General features: G+C 37.9%; 1 protein-coding gene across 3 annotated transcripts in view; it reads left to right on the top strand.

The window, feature by feature from the left end:
* The window catches only part of galnt14 (UDP-N-acetyl-alpha-D-galactosamine:polypeptide N-acetylgalactosaminyltransferase 14 (GalNAc-T14)), a 204072-nt gene that overhangs the window by 72456 nt on the left and 106549 nt on the right, over positions 1-25067 (top strand). The window lies entirely within an intron of this gene.

Below are 25067 nucleotides of genomic sequence, written 5' to 3'. Positions count from 1 at the left end.
TATGTATGTATAAATGTGTATATTATGTACATACATATATATATATATATATTTATGTATATATGTGTGTATATATGTGTATATATATATATATATATATATATATATATATATATATATATATATATATATATATATATATATATATATATATATATATATATATATATATACACACTACCGTTCAAAAGTTTGGGGTCACCCAAACAATTTTGTGGAATAGCCTTCATTTCTAAGAACAAGAATAGACTGTCGAGTTTCAGATGAAAGTACTCTTTTTCTGGCCATTTTGAGCGTTTAATTGACCCCACAAATGTGATGTTCCAGAAACTCAATCTGCTCAAAGGAAGGTCAGTTTTGTAGCTTCTGTAACGAGCTAAACTGTTTTCAGATGTGTGAACATGATTGCACAAGGGTTTTCTAATCATCAATTAGCCTTCTGAGCCAATGAGCAAACACATTGTACCATTAGAACACTGGAGTGATAGTTGCTGGAAATGGGCCTCTATACACCTATGTAGATATTGCACCAAAAACCAGACATTTGCAGCTAGAATAGTCATTTACCGCATTAGCAATGTATAGAGTGTATTTCTTTAAAGTTAAGACTAGTTTAAAGTTATTTTCATCGAAAAGTACAGTGCTTTTCCTTCAAAAATAAGGTCATTTCAATGTGACCCCAAACTTTTGAACGGTAGTGTATATATATATATTAGGGCTGCAACAACTAATCGATTAAATCGATTAAAATCGATTATAAAAATAGTTGGCGATTAATTTAGTCATCGATTCGTTGGATCTATGCTATGCGCATGCACAGAGGCTACATTTTTCTTTCTTTTTTCTTTTTATAAACCTTTATTTATAAACTGCAACATTTACAAACAGCTGAGAAACAATAATCAACATAAGTATGGTGCCAGTATGCTGTTTTTTTTTAGAAATGTAGTTGTCTCTTTTATCCGATTATTAATCGATTAATCGAAGTAATAATCGACAGATTAATCGATTATCAAATTAGTTGTTAGTTGCAGCCCTAATTATATATATATATATATATATATATATATATATATATATATATATATATATATATATATATATATATATATATATATATATATATATATATATATATATATATATATATATATATATATATGTAGTAAACAATAAAACAAAATTAACTAAACAAATTAAAACCACTTAGATAAGTGGGCAACATTGCAATGAATAAAACTTATTTTGATACTAGAAGGTGTGCTTACCACCCACTGCCCTCCCTCCCCTCCCACTTTAGTTCTGATTATGTGTTGGAATGGAAGGTCAGAAGACAGCGTGGGCGCTCATTGTTGGGTTCTGACAATGTCCTGCAGGGATGCTGATGCTGCAAGATGGCATCTGTGTGTGTATGTGTGTGTGTGATATAAATAGTGGAGTTTATTGTCTGACACATAGTGTGTTTTAATCAAACACATTTTTAAAAAGTTGTTAAAGCTACATTTTGGCACACCCAAATTCAGTGGTATCAAATTTAGTTGTAACAAATTCAGTGTTATCTCATTCAGTGGTTCCAAATTCAGCGTTATAAAATTATGTTGTACTAAATTCAGTCGCATCAAATTTAATGGCAAGAAATTTAGTGGTATAAAATTCAGGGTCCTCAAATTTAGTGGTGTCTAATCCTGTGGTGTCAAATTCAGTGGCATCAAATTAAATGGTACCAAATTCAGTGGTACGGTACTTAAAAAAGTGGGGCGAAACCGCATGCAGACCAGTTTACTTATATACTAAAATAACAAATAAAACATATACCTTGTTTTTGTTCCAACTGTGGTTATTTAGACAGTGCAAACGCAAATGAGATCATACTGTACCTAAGTATACTGTTTGTCAGGAGGGGTCCAAACAGGAAGTTGCATGTTGGGGTCTGTCTAAGCCCTGGAGGGATGCTGATGCTGCGAGATCCCATCCCTTCATGTGTGTGTTTGTGTGTGACACAACACATATGATGCAATTGTAATGAGTTGTTGCATGCCCGTGTGTATGTGCGTGTGTGTGTTAATAAGTGGGCTTCTTTGTGTTTCCGAAGAGGGAAATGTGCTGTGGCGCCGACATACGGCGGCAGGCTCGTTTGCGGCAAAGAAAGTGAGAAGAGCGTAGGGGGAGGAGGGGGGTGACCGTGTGGGGGTCGGTGATGGTAACGCTCATTTATATTGCTGTCTGTGCATGTGCATGTGCGTGTGCGTGTGCGTGTGCGGTGATCTGCTGTATCAGTCGCTTGAAATCAGCAGGTTTCAGGCGGGGGACATGACAAGACCCATCCTCCCCTGCCCCAAAAATATGATAGCTTTTCATTTCTTAGAAATGACATCGCCCAACTTCTCAGTATGAATGCGCTCAATAGACCACATGTAAGTTCACAAGTGCGCAAATAATATTGTTGATATAATTATTGGAAATGATTAACAATTCAAATATCATCTGTCTACTCCATGTAGTATGAACAAAATCTAGTCTTATCTAGTTGTAGTGTCTTAACAGCACCTTGATGAGCAGCAGAATGACTGACAGGTGAGTGAGAGTGTAAAAAGTAAAGAAAAAACAACTAGAGGAGGCGACAGATTACTGCTGCAGAGAAGCAATGCCAGCAGGTGAGTAACACTTGTTCTTTTCTCAGCAGGGGTCCACATTTTACAGCAAATGGCAGCAGCACAAACTCCTCCAAAGCGCAAACACTACACTTCATTAGGTACAGCATCTATTCGTAATTAATACATGAAATATCAATTAGGACTGCAGCTATAAAATATTATATTAATTTTGTGAATTTATAACATTTATTAATTTTGTTTGATTAATGAATAATCAGATAAAACACATGTTATAGCCCTAATGTGTATTTTAGGGAAATACAACTATTTTTTTGCTTGCCATTTTTCTAATAAATGCACATCCTCAACTTTGAAATTGCACTTTTAACATGTGTGCATTAATTAAAAAAATTCTAATCACCCATAGCCAACACACAGATCACGACACCCACACACCACCGCTCTTATGTGTGCTCTATTGCAGTGGCCAAGCAGAAACTATGTTAGTGTATTTAAAGTTCCAGCCACTCCACATGGTACAGATTTTATAAAGGTTTTATTAGTTACAATCAATAGATGATTAATTAAAGCAACATAATATAAATCTAAGCTTTTTCAAATTATTTAATTGTTTAATCGTCAGCCCTAATATTAATATTAACTTTCTGTACAAATGTTTACTATCATGCCTAAAGGGTCAAATGGCAAACAATTAGATAAATAAAGAAATCTTTAAATAAACATATAACTGTGGCATTAATTAATTATAAGTGGAAATAAATACATAAATGTGATATTAAATGTGTCTTTAATGTAAAAGTATATTTAATGATTTTGTGAAGTGACTTATATTTATATGGAGTCTATCTCAGCTGTGTTCGGGCGGTAGGTGGGGTAAACCCTGGACAAGTCACCACCTCATCACGGGGCCAACACAGATAGACAGACAACATTCACACTCACTTTCACACACTAGAGCCAATTTATTGTTGCCAATCAACCTATCCCCAGGTGCATGTCTTTGGAGGTGGGAGGAAGCCGTAGTAGTCACGGGAAGAACATGCAAACTCTACACAGAAAGATCCTGAGCCCAGGATTGAACCCAGGACCTTCGTATTGTGAGGCACATGCACTAACCCCTGTTCCACCGTACGGCTGTAATTGTTTCATGATTTAAATAATTATTTTATGAAGAAATATATTGCAATTGAATACATATATATTATTAAATGTGACATTAATGTGTTTAATGTGAAAGTACACTTAATTATGTAATCATTGAATTATTTCAAATTAAAAACAAATTAAACTAGTTATTGATTCTATTAATTCACGACTAATTATGTGATTATTTATTTAATTATTTAATGAACCTGTGTATCAACACTTCATTGATTCATTTTATCTGTCAAATTCAGCCGTCAAAGTCAGTGGGCGGGTCCTAACATCCAATTGGTTACCCGGCACTTCCACTTGTCAAGCCAAGGAGTACTGGTGGATATCTTGGTCTGAAAGTATGAAAATAACTCTGGCAACTTCACAAAATCCCTTTACTTGGACTGTTACATGCTAAAAATCTAAACGATATTACTAACCGCCGGGAATTTTACCACGGTTTATCATTATACTGTTTACCGTTACATCCCTAGTCCACACTCACTTCATGTTTGGTGTACAAGGTGAGTGCAAACATCCATCCATTGTCTACCGCTTGTCCCTCTCCGTGTCGCGGGGGTACTGGAGCCTATCCCAGCTGCACTCGAGCAAAAGGCAGGGTACACCCTGGACAAGTCGCCACCTCATTGCAAAACAGCGAAAATAGTGTGTGTCCACAGAAAGTGTGGTTAAATACATCGGCAAAGACATGCTGCCATTTAACACGGTTAAAAAACTAGCATTTCTAAAAATGCTGCAAACCTTTGACAGATATTTGTCATGTTGTCATGTCATGTTGGTGTTTCCTTACTCGGAATCTGCCAGACTTAAGTTTTGTTTTATGTGATCTGCTAATAAATCTGCTTATACTGTAGTGTTTATATTGTTACTCTGTACTTTTGTTTGAAAAGGTCCTAACTTGATTGTCAGTTAAGTAATGTACAACTCTACCTCTGCCCACATGTTCATTATACTTTATTTAGCCATTATTATTATGCATTATTATTATGTATTATCATTACATCAGTGGTTATTATGGTCTCAAAAGAATAATGACAAAAATATATTTTGTTGGCAATAATTCATAGGTCAATATATCCTCAAGCCAAATTTGTTATCAGCCCCAGGCCTAGACTGCGCGATCAGAGCAAACATCATGACGGCGGTCTGGCAACAAACTCCAGCAGCCAACAAATCACACAGCAACATGCAAACTTTGCAATATGTCTGTTTTGAGGGGTGGGATACATGTAGGACATTTCAATCCAAGCAATTTAATGAAGCACTTCAGATAGACTTTATTTATCCCACAATGGGGACATTTTCAAAGCCTGCCATACACTTTGATTGATTGATTGATTGAGACTTTTATTAGTAGGTTGCACAGTGAAGTACATATTCTGTACAATTGACCACTAAATGGTAACAACCGAATACGTTTTTCAACTTGTTTAAGTCGGGGTCCACTTAAATTGATTCATGATACGGATATATACTATCAGATATATACTATCATCATAATACAGTCATCACACAAGATAATCTCATTGAATTATTTACATTATTTACAATCCGGGGTGTGGAGGAGGGGGGGGGGGGGGTTAGGTTTGGTTGTTATCATCAGTCATCAACAATTGAGAACAGAGAAATGGATATTGGAACAGTGTAGGTCTGACTTGGTAGGATATGTACAGCAAGTAGTGGACATAGGGAGAGAGAGAGAGAGAAACAGAGAGAGAGAAAGAGAGACAGAGACAGAGAGAGAGAGAGATCAGAAGGCATAAGAAAAAGTATCTGCATTTGATTGTTTACATTTGATTATTAAAAATCCGGGGAGGGTGTTAGTTTAGGGTTGTAGCTGCCTGGAGGTGAACTTTTATTGCGATTTTGAAGGAGGATAGAGATGCCCTTTCTTTTATACCTGTTGGGGGCACATTCCACATTGATGTGGCATAGAAAGAGAATGAGTTAAGACCTTTGTTAGATCGGAATCTGGGTTTAACGTGGTTAGTGGAGCTCCCCCTGGTGTTGTGGTTATGGCGGTCATTTACGTTAAGGAAGTAGTTTGACATGTACTTCGGTATCAGGGAGGTGTAGTGGATTTTATAGACTAGGCTCAGTGCAAGTTGTTTTACTGTGTCCTCCACCCTGAGCCAGCCCACTTTGGAGAAGTGGTTAGGAGTGAGGTGGGATCTGGGGTGGAGGTCTAGCAGTAATCTGACTAGCTTGTTCTGGGATGTTTGATGCACACAATAAAGTTATTGCAGCTTTAGGTATCGAGGTAGGACAAAAATATCAAATCCTGACTGATTCATTCCAACGGAAAGAAAAGTTTTCACGAGAATCCCAACGCGATAAACTAATGGAATTCATATTGGATGATCAACCGATCTCAGTAGTGAAGAATGTGGGATTTCGGTGCTTACCTGGTCGTAAATACATGACCGATCTGACTATTAGAGAACTCACCTCCACAAAATTACAAGGCGCAGCCTCTGTCAGCTTCACAACATGATATTTGGAGCAGTGATGTCACGTCTTTATCAGTGATTAAATTAAGAGCATATTGGAGGCTTTAGCATCTAATAGATAGAACCCATTGGTAAGTTTTCTTGCATTTTTACAGAATTTCTATGTAGAAAATTCCCAAAAGGGCCTCCTTGACCCTCAGCTGATATTTTTCAATTTTGTTTTGTTTTACCTTGCTGGGATGCCTGACATAAAACACATGTTCTTAAAATAATAAAATACATCACAAAATAATTTATGAAATTGTGAGATAAATAATGAAATCATGAAATAATAGAATCAATAATTGATTTAATAGTTAACTAAATATTGAAATAATTAAGTGATTAAATACTAAAATATACTTTCTCATGAAATTAATTAATAACACTTGTATTTAATTCCTTTTATAAGTAATGACACATTTAAGTAATTATTTAAAGATGTATTAATAACATTTTGTCTCATTTGACCCTCCATATAAAACTGTTTGAAATGTGTAAAGAAAGAAAGACTGCAGATCAGCTGTGACCATCTGGGGGGTTGTAGTTGGAGGGGGGGTTAAATAAGGAGGAGCCGCAAGCTGCTGAGAGGCGAGATAAGTGCGTGCATGTGTGTGCACGTGTAAAGCACTCCAGCGCTGGGCTATTATCTCAGTGAAGTGGAGCACCTCCCTCAGCAGGGATGAGATCCAAGCACCAAGACAATGAGCTGAGGCACGCTGGGAGGAAACATGGCCGACCGGCGAGTTGATATGGCAACGCTACAGAAACATAACACCGTCCTGAATGTTGCAAGTTAAAAAGCGAATGCGAAATGAAGAAGATAGAAGCTGCTTGAACGCTGACGATGATGGAGTATAGCAGCACAATAATAATCAATTTGTAAATACTGAAACTATCAATCAAAGGCAATGACAAAAAAATCTGTGGATTTTCAACAGTCACCAGAATTTTACTGCAAAAGTTTTTTTTTATACCTAATTACTGTAAATGGAAAACTGTACCACTGTTATTTTTTTAATTGTAAAATCTACTGACTTTAAAACATTTTTTTTTTTTACAGTAAATGAAAATACAAATTATATTGTCCGCGGATTGATAAAATACAAGGACGGGCCAACTTTCCCAAGTCAGGACCAAAGTGTATTGTGAGATTTGTTGTTAGGTATGTTATTCAAGATAGCTAAATGAACAACTATGATGTCAACACACAAAGGTAAAATACATCAGTTACTTAAACGCAAAATTGGAGGCTAACAGACAAAATGCACTTGAACTAAGGCAACATTTTGGCAAAAACGCCCCATGCAATTAAACAACTCTAACTAGAGCATTTTTCAACTGAGGTACTGTACCATTCCATCATTACAGTTTATACAGTATTAAATCAAAATGCAAAACATTAAACTGCTTAGCATTTGTGTAAACAACTTGAATGATTTTTCAACTCCAACACAAAAACATGCTTGCAGGTTATACTCCAATAAGTAACATCTTCTCATAGACATTTTCATCTTCTACAATCACAACTTTATTCTAGTAAAATGACGACTATTACCGTATTATTACCATTTTATTCTCCTAATATTCAGTCTTTCATATTGTAAATATTAGCTCTGGAAAAAAAACGATTCACATCCGAATTGTAATTTCTATTTATTACGATTCTGAATCAATTAAAAATGTCCAACAATCGATTTTGAAAAGTCGTTTTTATGCCATCGCCATGCTTACTCGCCGCACGTACAGTATACGACATACGTCAGCAGCCAAGAGGAGCTTTTGTAGCCTGTAAGCGTTTATTATAATTAATATACCACATAATATTTTGTAGTTAATGATTTGAATCAAGAATCGCTTATGACTTGAATTGGAATCGAATTGAATCTTAAATTGTTTTAAGATTCATATTCTTAGTTTATTAAGATTCATATTCCTAGTGTAGTAAATTCTTCTGGAATATTTTTGATGTATATTATTTATGCTGACTTATAGTAGTTTTCCATAAAAATATTAATTTCCCTTCTCATAGTAGGATAACTTTTTTCTGTAAAATGTATGCTTTTTTTCTTGTAAAATCGTTACATATTTCCCACGAATTCAAGAATTTTAAAAATATATTTCTTATACATTAAGGTGTCTTTTGACTTTGTTCTATTAAACTTGCGTTATTTTTTCATAAAATCCTAACTTTTTCTCTTAAAAATGAAAACATCATATTTCTTGCTGAATTCTCAAACATCAATAAATAATAGTTAACAAGGTTTCTGCAAGACTGAACTTTTCCACACTTCCAGTCAATCGCTTTTACCTTGCAACGTATGAATGCATAGTATTTCTCTTATACTCGATGTGATGTGGAGGACGTATAGTATTTATGAAGGCAATATTTGGAAAAGTACACAAGTGTATTCAAATGTTGTCAAGCCTTTTGTTAATTGGCACATTTTTTGAATTCAAATCTTGTCATACAGTACATGTCATTTGGAGCAAATTCCATACATTTTCCGTGAGAGCTAAACGAGTGTTTCATCTGCAGGGAGCGGGAGCAGTTGAGTGATAATTATGAGATCGCCACCCATTGATCCTTGAGCGGTGACGCTAACAAGGCGCGTTGGTTCAATAAGTAACACGGAGCGGCGTCATCATCCTCGTCATGTTTTCATGAGTCAGCAACGCACACTCAAAACATCCTTCAACCAATTAGCATGGCTGATTAATAATTAGGGCTGTCTTTGACTAAGGATTTTTGTGTCCAATTTCTGGTGAGTTCCATTGTGCTGACGGCTGGATTTGCCCTTCCAAAGGTGTGAGGTGGCACGCCGAGCTCTGTGTCTGACAGCAGTGCGTCCTGACAAGCCTCATCTGGTCATTAGCAGGCACTCAACTTGCCTCTCTCCTCCTATAATATGTTTATCTGTATCAGTATGCATAGTACAATAACAGATGTTCATTAATTTATGTTATAATAAACACAAATACATCTCTTGCTTTGTATTATTGGTATTGTTTTTCATCTTTTGGGGTTCATGGAGTGGTATAATGTAGCAATAATTCATGTTTTAAAAGTTTTTAAAATGTTATCAATGAAGTAGATTGTGTGATTAGACTGTCAAGTTCATTCCAGATATTTGGGCCTTTATACGTTATGCTAAAGCTTGTGCCTTTGAGTTTACGGCGCCTTACCCAATGTTTTCTTCTAGTGAAGTGAAGTGAAGTGATTAATATTTATATAGCGCTTTTCTCTAGTGGCTCAAAAGCGCTTTGCACATTGAAACCTATAATCTACGTTACATTTAAACCAGTGTGGGTGGCACTGGAAGCAGGTGGGTAAAGTATCTTGCCCAAGGACACAATGGCAGTGACTAGGATGGCGGAAGCGGGGATTGAACCTGGAACCCTTAAGTTGCTGGCACGGCCACTCTACCAACCGAGCCACCCCACAGTGTGTATGTGTATGTGTGGAAGAGGTGATAGGAATGAGCCAATGAGTCATTCAGCCTATGACCACATGATACATCACACGTGTTATGTAAAAAGTTACTCTCCGTGAGTTTCAGAAGCTTCATCTTGTAAAAGAGTGGATTTGAGGGAGCATTAAAGTCCGACCATGTTATGGTTTGTATTATTTTCTTTTGAAGGATTTGTAATTTATCAAGGTAACTTGGATAAGTGTTACACCATATGATATTGCAGTAGTTTAGATGTGGTTCAAACAAGGATCTATACAGGATTAGGAGTGCTTCAGGAAGCAGAGAGTGTCTGACTTTATAAAACAAGCCGAGATATTTTGATAGTTTTGCTGTCAGATCATCAATGTGTTTTTTTTAAATGAGAACAAGCGGTAGAAATGGATGGATGGATGGAATTCATCAATATAAATGCCTAAGAATTGTGTATGTTGCACTCTTTCTAAAATCCTTTTGTTGGTCATAATACAGACACAGTTATTTCTATGACTTCTCTTAGAAGAAAAGATTATATAATGAGTTTATTAGGAGATAATTTATTACACTTTAGCCAGATGTCGACTTTATTCAGTCTACTAACTTTGGGGCGACACACACTAACAATAAACCACAACAATGTCATTGCTTTTATTGATGGTGTTTTTCTGAACACTCCCTTTTTACTGGACATTTGCTGTTTACCTCAGTTGAAAAGTGTCTCTGTGCTGAACAAGTGTGTTCATTTTTGTCAACACATCAAAAGTGTGTCCAACATGGCAGAAAGCTCTCTGAGCCGTTGTATCGTCCCTAATCTGCTGAGGCAAAACCTCAGCTCTCCATCGGCTGCTTCACCGCCGCCGCCACTGACAGTAACGCTAAGCGGCTTTAGGCTAGCAGCTAGCGCCTCGGCTCAGGACCCCGCCCACACTGCAAATGTGTGTGAATGCGTGTGTGTGTGTGTTTGCTTTTGAGCTTTATGTCATCTCTTTGTTGCGGGAGGAGGAGAATGACATATCCCTTATTTCTCATCCACTTCATCTCCTAAATCCACACCACTGATGACAGTGACGTGAGGATAGAGAAGACGATGCCTGAGGAAGACAGTGAAGATGAAGATGAGAAAGATGTGGAGGACGAGGTGGGTTTAGAAGTTGACGAATCGAAGTCGGTTACGATGATGAATTGCAGTCAGGGCGAGACCCTGATGAGGGCAACGAGCATGCAGATAAGCTTCCCTGAGATGGTTTCTCACTGTTTATGCAGAAATTATTTGGTTATGCACACCAATTGTTGCAGCAGCTGTCCGGGGGGCTGGTCTCAGACGATTATGGAAGTGCACCTTCTGGATGTGGAGGTCCTGGGCTGGTGTGGTTACACGTGGTTTGTGGTTGTGAGGCCGGTTGGATGTACTGCCAAATGCTCTCAAACGCCTTTGGAGATGGCTTATGGTAGAGAAATGAACATTCAATCAATGGGCAACAGCTCTGGTGGACATTTCTTCAGTCAGCATGCCAACTGCACGCTCTTTCAAAACTTGCGACATTTGCGGCATTGTGCTGTGTGATAAAACTGCACATTTTAGAGAGGGCTTTTAATGTGGGCAAGCCTAAGGCACACCTGTGCAATAATCATGTTGTTTAATCAGCACCTTGATATATCACACCTGTGAAGTGGGATGGATTATCTTGCCAAAGACAAAGTGCTCACTAACACAGATTTAGACAGATTTGTGAACAATATTTATGAGGAATTGGTAATATTTTGTGTATGTAGTAAAAGTTTTAGATCTTTGAGATCAACTCATAAAAAACAGAAGCAAAAACAAGTGTTGCTTTCATATTTTTGTTCAGTGTACTTTAATTTACTTCCATGTACTTTCATCTACTTTAAAGTACTTTCATCGACTTTAATGTACATTTTTTTTACTTGTACTTTCGTGTACTTTCATGTGCTTACTTTTGTAGTTGTGTATTGTAGCGTGCGTGTAAGTGTGACAGAAGGCTTGTGTAGAGTTGTCAAGTGACTGAATTATTGATAGATAGATAGATAGATAGATAGTACTTTATTGATTCCTTCAGGAGAGTTCCCTCAGGAAAAAATTGATGATTTTATTGAGTGTGTATTTTGTCATCTGCTGCAGTAAGTTTTTTTTACTATTTGCTTCAGTATGCAGAGCTTTGACAGTATTTCCACATTTACCCATTCACACACACATTCACACACTGATGGCGGGAGCTGCCATGCAAGGCGCTAACCAGCAGCCATCAGAGGCAAAGGGTGAAGTGTCTTGCCCAAGGACACAACGGACGTGACTAGGAAGGTAGAAGGTGGGAATTGAACCCCAGTAACCAGCAACACTCCGATTGCTGGCACAGCCACTCTACCAACTTCGCCACGCCGTCCCCAACGTGAATGTGTATGTGTATGTGTGTGTGTGCAAAAATGGACATGTATTGTTATGTAACTAATCCCACCAAACGTAATTTAAATCCCTTCAGTGTGATTGATTAAATAATTTACATAACGACTGAACTGCTGAAAGGACGACGTCGCCTTCAAAGCCACATTTGCCAAATATGTTTTTTCCTGTTGTGTCATCGATCAGAGACGCCAGAGGGCGTGGCCTGGTTAATTCAAGGGCTGGCATTGATGATAAAGTGTGTGAACAAACTGGCCATCTGTCAATCACAAGCAAAGCTCCAGATGGGGCGTGGCCTGACGAGCTAACTGGTGGAGGAGCAGCGAAATGACAAGAACTAAATTTGAACTGATGATATTTTTGCTCCTATGGTCTTTGGCGTGCAACGCAGGAACAGGAAATGAAGCGCCTCGCCATCGTTAATCTTTATTGTTGATGTTTCATTTGTCTTCTGTGCTGCTGCTGATGATGAATAGATAAGAGAATGTAAAACGATCCTCCATCTTTCCTATGTCTCACTGCACCCTTTCTCCTGCATGCAGGCTTCATTTTACGCTTTTGTATGAGTCACTTTTAGATAGGAAGATAGGAAGAGTAGGGATGTTGTAGTTTTGTCTTTGTTTGAGGACTAAGTATTGGTGGCACCAAGGCTTCATTAGAACTGCTCTTTTTGTTATTGTTCTGTTTGCAAGCACATCAGACCTGGTGATATTTTTTATATTTTTGAGCACTCATGAACACAAACCACCAAAACTCCCTCACTGGTGCTCCTGCCACCAAACTGTTTTTAAAAAGTAGCCCCTGCCATTAGTTTAATGGACCTTCACCAAATTTAGTGTCGATGTCTGTCATAAAAAAAAGCGCAAAAAGTCTCAATAACTTATTTCCGCAAACAAACAGGAAGTTGGCTGTTTTGATTTAGACTAAGGTTGCCAAAAGTATTGATACTTTGAGGCCAAGTCGATACCGACAATCAAAAATACACCGATACCTGCTTTTTAAAATTATCGTCAGTACAGAATATTGTACAACACCTTACCCTCAGCGAGCCGCGTCAATTCTCAGCACATGAGCATTGAGTCAGCGACGAAGAACATCTAATTTCTTTAAAAAAAAAAATGATAGTGTTTCCATACATCTACTTATTCATAACACAAATTCGGATTTGCCGCCTATAAACAAATGATAATAGAAGTGTGTCAGTGTAGCATCACAGTATGTGTAGCGTAACTCTGCTTCACAACACACCTCATACGCGCCTGGTTTGCCAAAGAATAAGACGTAGCAGAAATGATCTGTGATCTACTATAGCCACTTTTTTGTTATATTTAGCGAGTAGAGATACATATTAAAATTAAATATTTATTCGCCAATCACAACACTATTTGCTGTACGAGTGAGAGCGGAGATCCGCCACCACAAGCCCAGGGAGTGTGCATTACCACAGTGTGCAGAAAACCTCCAGAAGTGTGCAAGGCAACCTTTATCACTTCTGTAAGTGCTAAGAAAACACAGATGAGAGACACTCCACTGTTGTTTCACAACACTTTCAACACCACTGCTTTACTTTTTTCACCAGGAAGGCTGGGGCCCATTTGCTGAATGCAGCTCTTTTTTGTGGCACATTATTGACTGCGTGGGTTCCCTCCGGGTACTCCGGCTTCCTCCCACCTCCAAAGACATGCACCTGGAGATAGGTTGATTGGCAACACTAAAAAAAAATTGGCCCTAGTGTGTGAATGTAAGTGTGATAGTTGTCTGTCTATCTGTGTTGGCCCTGCGATGAGGTGGCGACTTGTCCAGGGTGTACACCGCCTTCCGCCCGATTGTAGCTGAGATAGGCTCCAGCGCCCCCCGCGACCCCGAAGGGAATAAGCGGTAGAAAATGGATGGATGGATGGATGGATGGATGTTGGAATAGAATAAACAAGAAAAAACAGCAAAATGTAAAAATAAAGCAAAAAGACATAACGTAATGAAAAAAGGCTGAAATGTTGATACTGATGAAAAATCTTTGTTTTTGTTTGTTTTTAAATAAATGTTTTATCATTTTTATCAGCCTATTTCATTACAAATGCCATGATGACATCACACTACCACCTTATTGAAAGAATATTTGTAACCAATTTTTTTGTTTTGTTTACATAATTGAAGACTCCACGCCACTGCAGTTCTTTTTAGAATGTAAAATAGTTAACTAGTGTTGTTATTTATCATCATATTTATAAGCACAGTATTGTTCGTTTTGATGTACTGGGAGGTTATAGTTATAATAATAATAATAATAATGGATTAGATTTTATATCGCGCTTTTCTGTTATTAGATACTCAAAGCGTCACCAAGAAGTGAGAACCCATCATTCAGTCACACCTGGTGGTGAATAGTTCTATTTTGAACTATAACTTCAACTATATACTTCTTGGCAGCTAATACAGCAATTTTAATTATATGCTAACACATGTTGAAACACAGTGATTTTAAATACTTGACACTTTGAAATACTTCAATAAAGTCGTGAATCTAATGGGTTTAGTTTTTTTATTCCATTTCCAAGTGGTATGGCGTAAGTATCGAGAATCCTAGAAATTCAAAGGTATCAGTATCTACTACTCAAATTCTGGTATTCTGACAACCGTAGTTTAGACCAACCATTATTGGCCAAAACTAGTGCTCATATTTTGACCAACTCCTCCTTGGGACTTTGACCAAATGATGCTAAATAAAAATAACAGGTACTAGAAAGATGGACAAAGACAAATTGTGAAAGGTTTTAACCTGCTCCATAAGTCCTGATTTGGCAACAAGAAATGTATCAGGGAAAACTGTTCTCAGCAGACCGTTATTTTAGGTCTTATGCATTTTTTTACATTCAGTCTCTGTGATAAAATAAACGTATAATAAAATGGATGTGGATGTAGGAACATTACATCATTTATGTAAACTTATAAAACCCGCAGGGGATCAAATATTTATTTTCTCCCCTGTATATGAGACTACTGACTGCCTCTTTCTGTTCTCAACAATAAACTTCTATTGTGTTATAAAATGAAACTTGTGGCCATGAATGCAAAAAAGAGACACAGAGCAGTTAAAGAGCTTTAAAACCAAGCTCGTTTTGTGGCCCTCCGCTAACAAGACAAACAAGCTGACGCTAGCTAGTCTAAATGTAAATTTCCACAAGTCTACTGTACAGCATGAATAAATATTAACATCTTAGAGGTGAGCTGCCCCGACCCGTAATGTATGTGCTTGCTCAGCACACATGCACGGCTTAGTGCCGAATAAAGAATCTTCTTTCATGCACCGCAAATGTCCTTGATGCGCTGTGCAACACCAACAGACTCGCCGGACTTTTAGCACCTCACTTTGCTTGTCCAGAGTCGTTAAGTGTCACCGCAGTTGTTTTATTCCTCGTCCATGGGCCCTAAAGTGAAAAAAGCTGTTGGAGAATTGAAACCTCATTAAGGAAAGATGTGAGCTTTAAAGCTAACATAAAAGAACTACAGGCGTTTATCAGAGGGAAGTCGTACACCAGTGAGGCCCAAACTTTTTCCGTACTAAAAAAAAGTTTAAGGATGGGAAACATTTTGTACATGAAAGATGCTAAACACAATACAATGTAGCTTAATATAAGCTACCCGAACAAAACATTTTAGCTTCATGTTATAGCTGACAAAGAAAATTATTTCAATATTCAATAGTATATTTAATAAATAATCCATTTTTAGTATTTTTACAATATGCTGAGGGTCAATTAAAAAAACATTACCACCATACATTCACTGTTGTTGTTGTTTTAAACTATGTAGGGTTAGCATTAGCTGCCAGCTCACTAAAATTGGAATTTGGCTTCACTAATCTAATAACAAATAAATGTTTTGTTTGTTACTCTTCAGCGCTAATGCTAATGTCAACCAGCAGTCTGTGTCATAGTTTTCTCCTTTCTTATATGAACTTATATGTCTGCATGAAATGAACGCTAAACAATGCAAATGCTACGGTGATGCTGCTGCATTTGAGAGAATTCTTACTAAATTCCACAAGGGTTAAGTCCTCCCTGATGTTTGAACAAAAGACATCATTGTTCTAGTAACACAGAAAAAAGTTTTTCCCCATCTTCAAAAGTGGAGATGAGCATCAGTTTACCAACTACAGTATAGGCCTATTTCTTTTCTCCCACAATGTTCAACAATTCCAGAAAAATATTTGTATCAAAATTAGACAGTTTTATTAATAATCATCACTTGTTAAGTGAACAACAATACAGTTTTTGATCAAACAGGTCCACTTTTATGTCAGTGATGGAATTAGTTGAGGAACCACTGCAATTGATAAGGAGTTCACTGTTGGTGTTTTTATTGACCTGAGCAAGGCTTTTGACACCATTGATCAAACATTAATTTTAAACAAAAAGCAAGAGGTATGGTGTCAGGGGTCTTGCTCATGATTGGATAAAACATTATCTTAGTGGCAGAGGACAGTATATACATATAAACAATGTACATTCAGATGTTAAGATCATAACACATGGTCCAAAATTGTTGATGTTGTATATTAAAGATTTCTGTAAAATCTTTTTAAAAACTCATCTGTGTTATCTTTGCATACAAGACTGCACTCTTCTGGGCAAGCCCTTCACCAGATCCTAGAGACTGAGAGAGTGAACTCCTAATTCTAAAGCAATGATTTGATGGTAATAAACTATCAATCAATTTAAATAAAACTAAATATATATTTTTTGGAATCAAGAAAATTAACAAACTACATCACATAAACACTGATGATATAAAAATAGAAAGGGTGTATTCAACAACATTTTTGGGAAGTAATATAGGTGACAAACCAAACTGGAAACTGTGCAGAAATAAACTCAAGACAAAGATGACAAAAATTATTGCAATGTTATAAAACATTTAAAACTGTAAATCAAACATGTCATCAACATCAACATCTTAACATGTTATATAAGTATTTCGCACTTCCATATCTCAATTGCCGCAACTTTGTTTTGCTGCCCTCTTGGAAAATAGATTTTAATCACAATTAGTTTTTTACCTGGTTAAAAAGGATATTGATTGATTGAATTATTGTGTTGAAATATGGGGTAATAGTTATACATCCAACATCAACTACATTTTCTTACTTCAATAGAAAGCCATTAGAATTGTAAATTATACAGATTATTGTACTCATACCAATGCTCTTTTCGTTTAATTAAAAACATTAATACTACATGATCTTGTTTACCTCAACACTGCTGTTGTGAAATATAAAGCTCATAACCGCATGCTGCCTCAGTGTATACAGGAGAGGTTCAAACCCAGGGGGAGTCCATAAAACCTCATAAGTTCATCTGTCTTTCAGAAAGCAAACATGAGAACTAGTTTAAAAAGTAGATGTGTTTCTGTTAGGGGGGTTCATCTGTGGAATAGCCTGGATGATGCCTTAAAATGTTCCCGTTCAATTTACACATTTAAAAACCTTTAAGACCAGTGTGTTAGAAAAATATATCACAGGGCTATTCAACTCCATAATGCAGTTCAAAGAGCGCAAAGGCTCAGAGGCCGAACATTGAAATGTGGATGTTTTGTCAGAAAGTGCCTCAGCAGGTTATATTCCTTTGAGACTGTGTTTACTTAATTGCAAAGTAAACACATCGGCTTTCACACTGCACTGTCAATAAATTAATTATTCTGCCCTCGCTACTCGATTGTTTCCAGTATGTGCAGCTGGACGACAGATAGTCAACAGCATGAAGAAACAGAAGCTCCGGATGTTTTGTTGCGGATTGATGTTCCTTTTTCTGAATCGTTTTCCTTCCTCAGTTTTATTTCTTTAAACTTCTTCTTTTATTTAGGTTTGTAAGACTGAACATATAAACATAAAATAAACATTACAAAAGTATAACGTCCATTGTATATTTTAAATAATGTCCATTGTGTATTTTGCATAAATAAAATAAAATGTTTAATGTTGATACATTTACACAATAAACTACAGCTGTTTATGCATGTATAAATTAAACAACATCCACATCAAATATTGCATACAGTGAATGCGGCTCAACACAATAAACCTAATGTCTAGCGTTATCGCCCTCTACTGGTCAAATTTAGCGGTACATATATTCAATTAGCTTTGATCGCCTGAGTTACTTTCAGACAAAAAAACAACACGACCACGAATACTAAAGACATCACTAAGTCAGCAATTTCAATAAAAAACTAAGATCTGACCAGCTTTTGTGGATGTGTGGATTTTTTTAAATCGTTGTTGCTGCTTGTCTTAAAACATTGTGTCCGTCGCTTAAAAAGACAGACAGGAAACAATTACTGGAGCACTTGCTCGGGGCAGAACATTCATACTTTGTTATCTGGTCGAAATGTATTTTTATATTTTTTAGGGTCGATAGTGCAATCTTCTTCTACTCACCCTACTGCTGCTTCATTGTGACACACATGCCTCGCTGCTGCCCCCTGCGGGGGAGCGAGAGTGCTGCATACATGAGCAAATCTATTTTGAATGGTTTCATCAAGCCTATTTGGGTGATGTTCGGCGGGCCAAATGAAAAGCTTTTAGGGGCCGCCAGTGGAATAGGCCTGCTCTAGAATAAACATAAAGAGTTAATACTATAATCAGTGATAAGAACTAAAACTAAATGTGGTATATAAATACTAATGGAAATATAAGTGTTTGCATATAGTATATTATTGGTACAAATGTTTACCCTACATGTGTGAGTCTACCAAGATATTGGATAGTTGTTGGTTTATGCATTCACTGTGTGTATATTTGTACAGTTATTTATGCTGTGTACAAGGTGTAGTCGTAATATGTTTTGTAAAGGAAATGTAAAAAGTTTTCACTTGTCTATGAAAAACAAGAACAGAGCCTGATGTCTTGCGGTTTTGCTACATCTTGTATTTCCATCCATCCATCCATTTTCTACCGCTTGTCCCTTGACTTTGTTAATCAGGTTTGGCAAAAATAAGTGTTTGAATTCAGCCTAACCCATTTTGGTCTGTAGAATTGTCAATTTATGGATGTTAAAGTGTTCTTGTTTATTTTGTTGACCACTGACCAAAGAAACAAAAAACAAAATTAAACTAAAACCAAACGCCATGATCACATTGAATACTGTAGACTATAAGAATATGGAGAGTGTTTTATTAAAGGCAAAGTCAGCATTTTGCATATCTAAAAGTCATTTTGTGTTTTGTTAGCCAAGGTGAGCAAGCCTTGCAGGATCTATTGTCATATTGTAATACGCCCGCAGGGTGTATTTAATCCCTGTATGGCTGCCAACTAATCCTAGTGGAGAGCTCAATAGCCTTGAAGCTAACACAAGCGCTGTGCAGACTCTGCCTGCCTGTAAAGGGGTCATATTATGAAAAACCCACTTTTCTTGCCTGGTGGCAACTGTTTGTGTGTATTTGGGATCCCCATGTGTGCTGAAAATGTGATTTCAAACCATGGAGGCAGTGAGGAGATTTTTATTTTCCCTATCAGCAGTTGTAGTCCAAAAAAAACATGTCCACAGTGAGACCTGATGACCAAAAATGCTCTGTTATTGGTTGTATTAACCAGCATAGATCACTACACAAACTTCCAGCCTCATCTGCAGAAGTAAGTGCCTGCTTAAAGGCCTACTGAAATGAATTTTTTTTTATTTAAACGGGGATAGCAGATCTATTCTATGTGTCATACTTGATCATTTCGCGATATTGCCATATTTTTGCTGAAAGGATTTAGTATAGAACAACGACGATAAAGATTGCAACTTTTGGTATCTGATAAAAAAAAGGCTTGCACCTACCGGAAGTAGCGTGACGTAGTCAGTTGAACATATACGCAAAGTTCCCTATTGTTTACAATGATGGCCGCATGAAGTGAGAGAGATTCGGACCGAGAAAGCGACAATTTCCCCATTAATTTGAGCGAGGATGAAAGATTTGTGGATGAGTAAAGTGCAAGTGAAGGACTAGTGGGGAGTTGAAGCTATTCAGATAGGGAAGATGCTGTGAGAGCCGGGGGTGACCTGATATTCAGCTGGGAATGACTACAACAGTAAATAAACACAAGACGTATATATACTCTATTAGCCACAACACAACCAGGCTTATATTTAATATGCCACAAATTAATCCTGCATAAAAACACCTGCGTGTTTGTTATGCTAGCTCCTAGCTCCTCTGCTAGCTCCTAGCTCCATAGAACACGCCAATACAATTCAAACACCTGATCAACACACACAATCACTCAGCCCAAAAGACCGTTTACCTAACCCAAGGTTCATAAAGCTTATATATTTTTAAAAAGTTACGTACGTGACGCGCACGTACGGTACGGTACGTGTTATGCTAGCTCCTAGCTCCTCTGCTAGCTCCTAGCTCCATAGAACACGCCAATACAATTCAAACACATGATCAACACACACAATCACTCAGCCCAAAAGACCGTTCACCTAACCCAAGGTTCATAAAGCTTATATATTTTAAAAAAAGTTACGTACATACGCAAAAAAAAGCCAAAGCTGCATACTCACAGTAGCACGTCTGCGTCTTTGTCATCCAAATCAAAGTAATCCTGGTAAGAGTCTGTGTTGTCCCAGTTCTCTACAGGCGTCTGTGTATCCAAATCAAAAGTCCTCCTGGTTAGAGTCTCTGTTATCCGAGTTCTTCCATCTTGACTGCATCTTTCGGGAATGTAAACAAAGAAGCGCCGGCTGTGTACTGTTGTGGCTGACTACGTTCGAAAAATACGTCCATTTCGCACCGACAACTTTCTTCTTTGCTTGCTCGGCTTCCTTCTCCATAATGCAATGAACATGATTGAAACAGATTCACGAACACAGATGTCCAGAATACTGTGGAATTATGAAATGAAAACAGAGCTTTTTCGTATCGGCTTCAATGTGGAAGGCATACCCGTGTTCGCCGGGCTACGTCACACGCATACGTCACACGCAGAGGCGTTTCGAACCGGAAGTTTAGCGGCAAATTTAAAATGTCACTTTATAAGTTAACCCGGCCGTATTGGCATGTGTTATAATGTTAAGATTTCATCATTGATATATAAACTATCAGACTGCGTGGTCGGTAGTAGTGGGTTTCAGTAGGCCTTTAAATGTTGTGTTTCATGACAATGTAATTACTCGGGCACAGGGCCGAGCAACAACGGACATGGAGCACAGAGCAGACACCCGCCTCGGTCTGATGGGAAATATACAGAAGGATTTACCCCAAACTATATTTAATTGGCAACTGAAGCGGTTAGTCCAATAACAGTAGTTGACAATTTATAATGTACTACGTTGTAGTATGTTAACATTAGAGATGTCCGATAATGTCGGCCCGACGATATTATCGGCCGATAAATGCTTTAAAATGTAATATCTTAAATTATCGGTATCGTTTTTTTTATTATCTGTATCTTTTTATTTTTTTTATTTAAAAAAAAAAATTAAATCAACATAAAAAAACACAAGATACACTTACAATTAGTGCACCAACCCAAAAAAACTCCCTCCCCCATTTACACTCATTCACACAAAAGGGTTGTTTCTTTCTGTTATTAATATTCTGGTTCCTACATTATATATCAATATATATCAATACAGTCTGCAAGGGATACAGTCCGTAAGCACACATGATTGTGCATGCTGCTGGTCCACTAATAGTACTAACCCTTAACAGTTAATTTTACTCATTTTCATTAATTACTAGTTTATATGTAACTGTTTTTATATTATTTTACTTTCTTTTTTATTCAAGAAAATGTTTTTAATTTATTTATTTTATTTTATTTTTTAAAAAGGACCTTATCTTCACTATACCTGGTTGTCCACATCAGGCATAGTAATGTGTTAATTCCACGACTGTATATATCGGTATCGGTTGATATCGGTATTGGTAATTAAGAGTTGGACAATATCGGAATATCGGATATCGGCAAAAAAGCCATTATCGGACATCCCTAGTTAGCATATAGCATCCTCCTAACCACAGTATTTTTCGGGCTATAGAGCACCCAGGTATTTAAGCTGCACCCACCAAATTTAAAAAAAAATTAATATTTTTACATGTAATACTCGCCTGTCTGCTTTTTGTGGCAGTGCCTGGTTTCTGGGTGAAGAGGTTGAGCCACCTTCGTGCACACGTGATTCCCATTTCCTTCTGAGTACTTAAGCTCTCCAGTCCATTCAGTCGGCAACAGTAGATTCCTAAAGGTTCACCCTTACAGTCGTGTTCATCTCCTCTGCTTTGACTCCATTCACGCTTCTCATTACACGTGGCTTTGCCTCCGCGTTGCCGTGGAGTGTTCACTGTTTCCTCTCTGCACCTTTTGTGTGCGTTTTCTGTTTTTCACACCTTTTGTATGCAGCCTTAGTTATTTTCCCTCACTCCTTTTTGAGTGCACTTTTTGTTATTGTTCTTATTTCTTCTCTACGTCGGTGTTCTACTCCGGCAAAGCCGATCGCGATATTTATATTATTAACAAGTATCACACTGGCACGAGTTAGGGTTTAGCATACATTGTTTGTTAGCCTTTCTTTTTTGTCTGCACTGCAAAATGTAACTATTATTTATTTAACTTGATTGACAAATGCAGTGATAGGTTAGAGATGTTGCATTACCTTAAACAGACTACATGTAAACAGGCTATGTATAATACTATATTCTTGCATTGATATAGTATGTACTAGGGTTGTACGGTATACCGGTAAAATCGGTATTATACTGCTTATGAAAAATACAGGTATTTTTTTTCCCAGACATGACAGCCCGCCATCGTCACGTCATTACATTGCTGGTAAAACGAGCTGAGGCTTATGTTAGGCAACACACTGACTACTTACAAGCAGAAACGGTGTGAGGATAGAAAAGGTAGAACAGACGCATTTTGTCTTAAAAACTAACAATAAAGTTGAAGCTATAAACACTGAAGCGCCACTCTGCAAGCGGTGCTCAGCTCTTAGTCTTGCTAACGTCCATCCGCAGTCTGTAGTGTTTTAGCTACTTCTAAGTTACTAATCGCCTACGTTTCTTACAAGTATCGTCTCTGCAGGACGAGGAATAGCTAAACATGCTTCACTACAAACTGTAGGCGGATACAATAGCTAACCGCTAACAGCAAGCCACTGCTCCTGAATGTAAACAAATGCCATGGGTGGGTTTACACAGACCTCGACTGTAACGATACTAAGTACAAGAGGCGTACATAGGAGAACTTTAAATATGACTAATGAATGATTCTGTAACTATTTGGTTTTGGGTTGATACCAAAATTTGTGGTATCACCCAAAATTTATGTAAAGTATCAAACAACAGAAGAATAAGTCCATCCATCCATCCATCTTCTTCCGCTTATCCGAGGTCGGGTCGCGGGGGCAGCAGCCTAAGCAGGGAAGCCCAGATTTCCCTCTCCCCAGCCACTTTGTCCAGCTCCTCCCAGGGCCAGCCGGGAGACATAGTCTTCCCAACGTGTCCTGGGTCTTCCCCGTGGCCTACTACCGGTCGGACGTGCCCTAAACACCTCTCTAGGGAGGCGTTCGGGTGGCATCCTGACCAGATGCCCGAACCACCTCATCTGGCTCTTCTCGATGTGGAGGAGCAGCGGCTTTACTTTGAGCTCCCCCCGGATGGCAGAGCTTCTCACCCTATCTCTAAGGGAGAGCCCTGCCACCCGGCGGAGGAAACTCATTTCAGCCGCTTGTACCCGTGATCTTGACCATAGGTGAGGATGGGAACGTAGATCAACCGGTAAATTGAGAGCTTTGCCTTCCGGCTCAGCTCCATCTTCACCACAACGGATCGATACAGCATCCGCATTACTGAAGACGCCGCACCGATCCGCCTGTCGATCTCACGATCCACTCTTCCCTCACTCGTGAACAAGACTCCAAGGTACTTGAACTCCTCCACTTGGGGCAGGGTCTCCTCCGCAACCCAGAGATGACACTCCACCCTTTTCCGGGCGAGAACCATGGACTCGGACTTGGAGGTGCTGATTCTCATCCCAGTCGCTTCACACTCAGCTGCGAACCGATCCAGTGAGAGAAGAATAAGTGATTATTATGTTTTAACAGAAGTGTAGATGGAACATGTTAAAACAGAAAGTAAGCAGATATTAATAGAAAATGAACAAATAAATCAACAATCAATTTTCTACTGCTTGTCCCTCATAATTCTGACAAAATAATAGATTGGAAAATGACACAATATGTTACTGCATATGTCAGCAGCCAAATTAGGAGCCTTTGTTTGCTTACTTACAACTACAAGAGAACTTGTCTACTTGATTTACTATCTTATCTAATGCCAAAATTAATAATTATTAAACGCATCATAAGATTTTCTGTTAAAATTAAGCCAATAATGAAATTTTTTGAGGTTCCCTTTATTTCCAAAAGTATCGAAAATTATCAAAACACATTTTGGTGCCAATACCGAAATATTAGTGTCAGGACAACCGCAGTATGTGCATAGAAATGGCGCATGCTCTGCTGCGACAGCACTGACCGTACCCTGTGTCTAGTGTCTTATGTATGTTTTATGTCCGTGCTTTACGTGTAACTGTCACATTGTATGTAGGCAAAAGTCAGACAGATCAGCTATGACAAGTTACAAGGTGATCGCCGCCTTTCTCACAATCTTATCGCTAGGGATGATACTCGAAACCGATTTTCCCGGTTGTTCGATAAGAAAAGAACCGAGTCCTCGGACTCGAATCCCTTTTTGAGAACCAGTACCCGTTATCGAGACCACTATAGTAAAGAAAAAGAGTTGGTTCTTTTTTCGAATCCCTGGGAACGAATCCCGTCCCGACCAGAAATGCCCCGTGGGACATCACAAGAAATGACGTCAGGTAGCTCAGTCATTAGGCGCAGATAGGGAAAGCAGGAAAAACAATGAACCGGAAAAAAGCGCTCCAAGGTGT

This window comes from Entelurus aequoreus, linkage group LG04, assembly GCF_033978785.1.
Source record: "Entelurus aequoreus isolate RoL-2023_Sb linkage group LG04, RoL_Eaeq_v1.1, whole genome shotgun sequence".
In the NCBI taxonomy this organism is placed as follows: domain Eukaryota; kingdom Metazoa; phylum Chordata; class Actinopteri; order Syngnathiformes; family Syngnathidae; genus Entelurus; species Entelurus aequoreus.
This window is presented reverse-complemented; position numbering and strand designations above follow the sequence as displayed.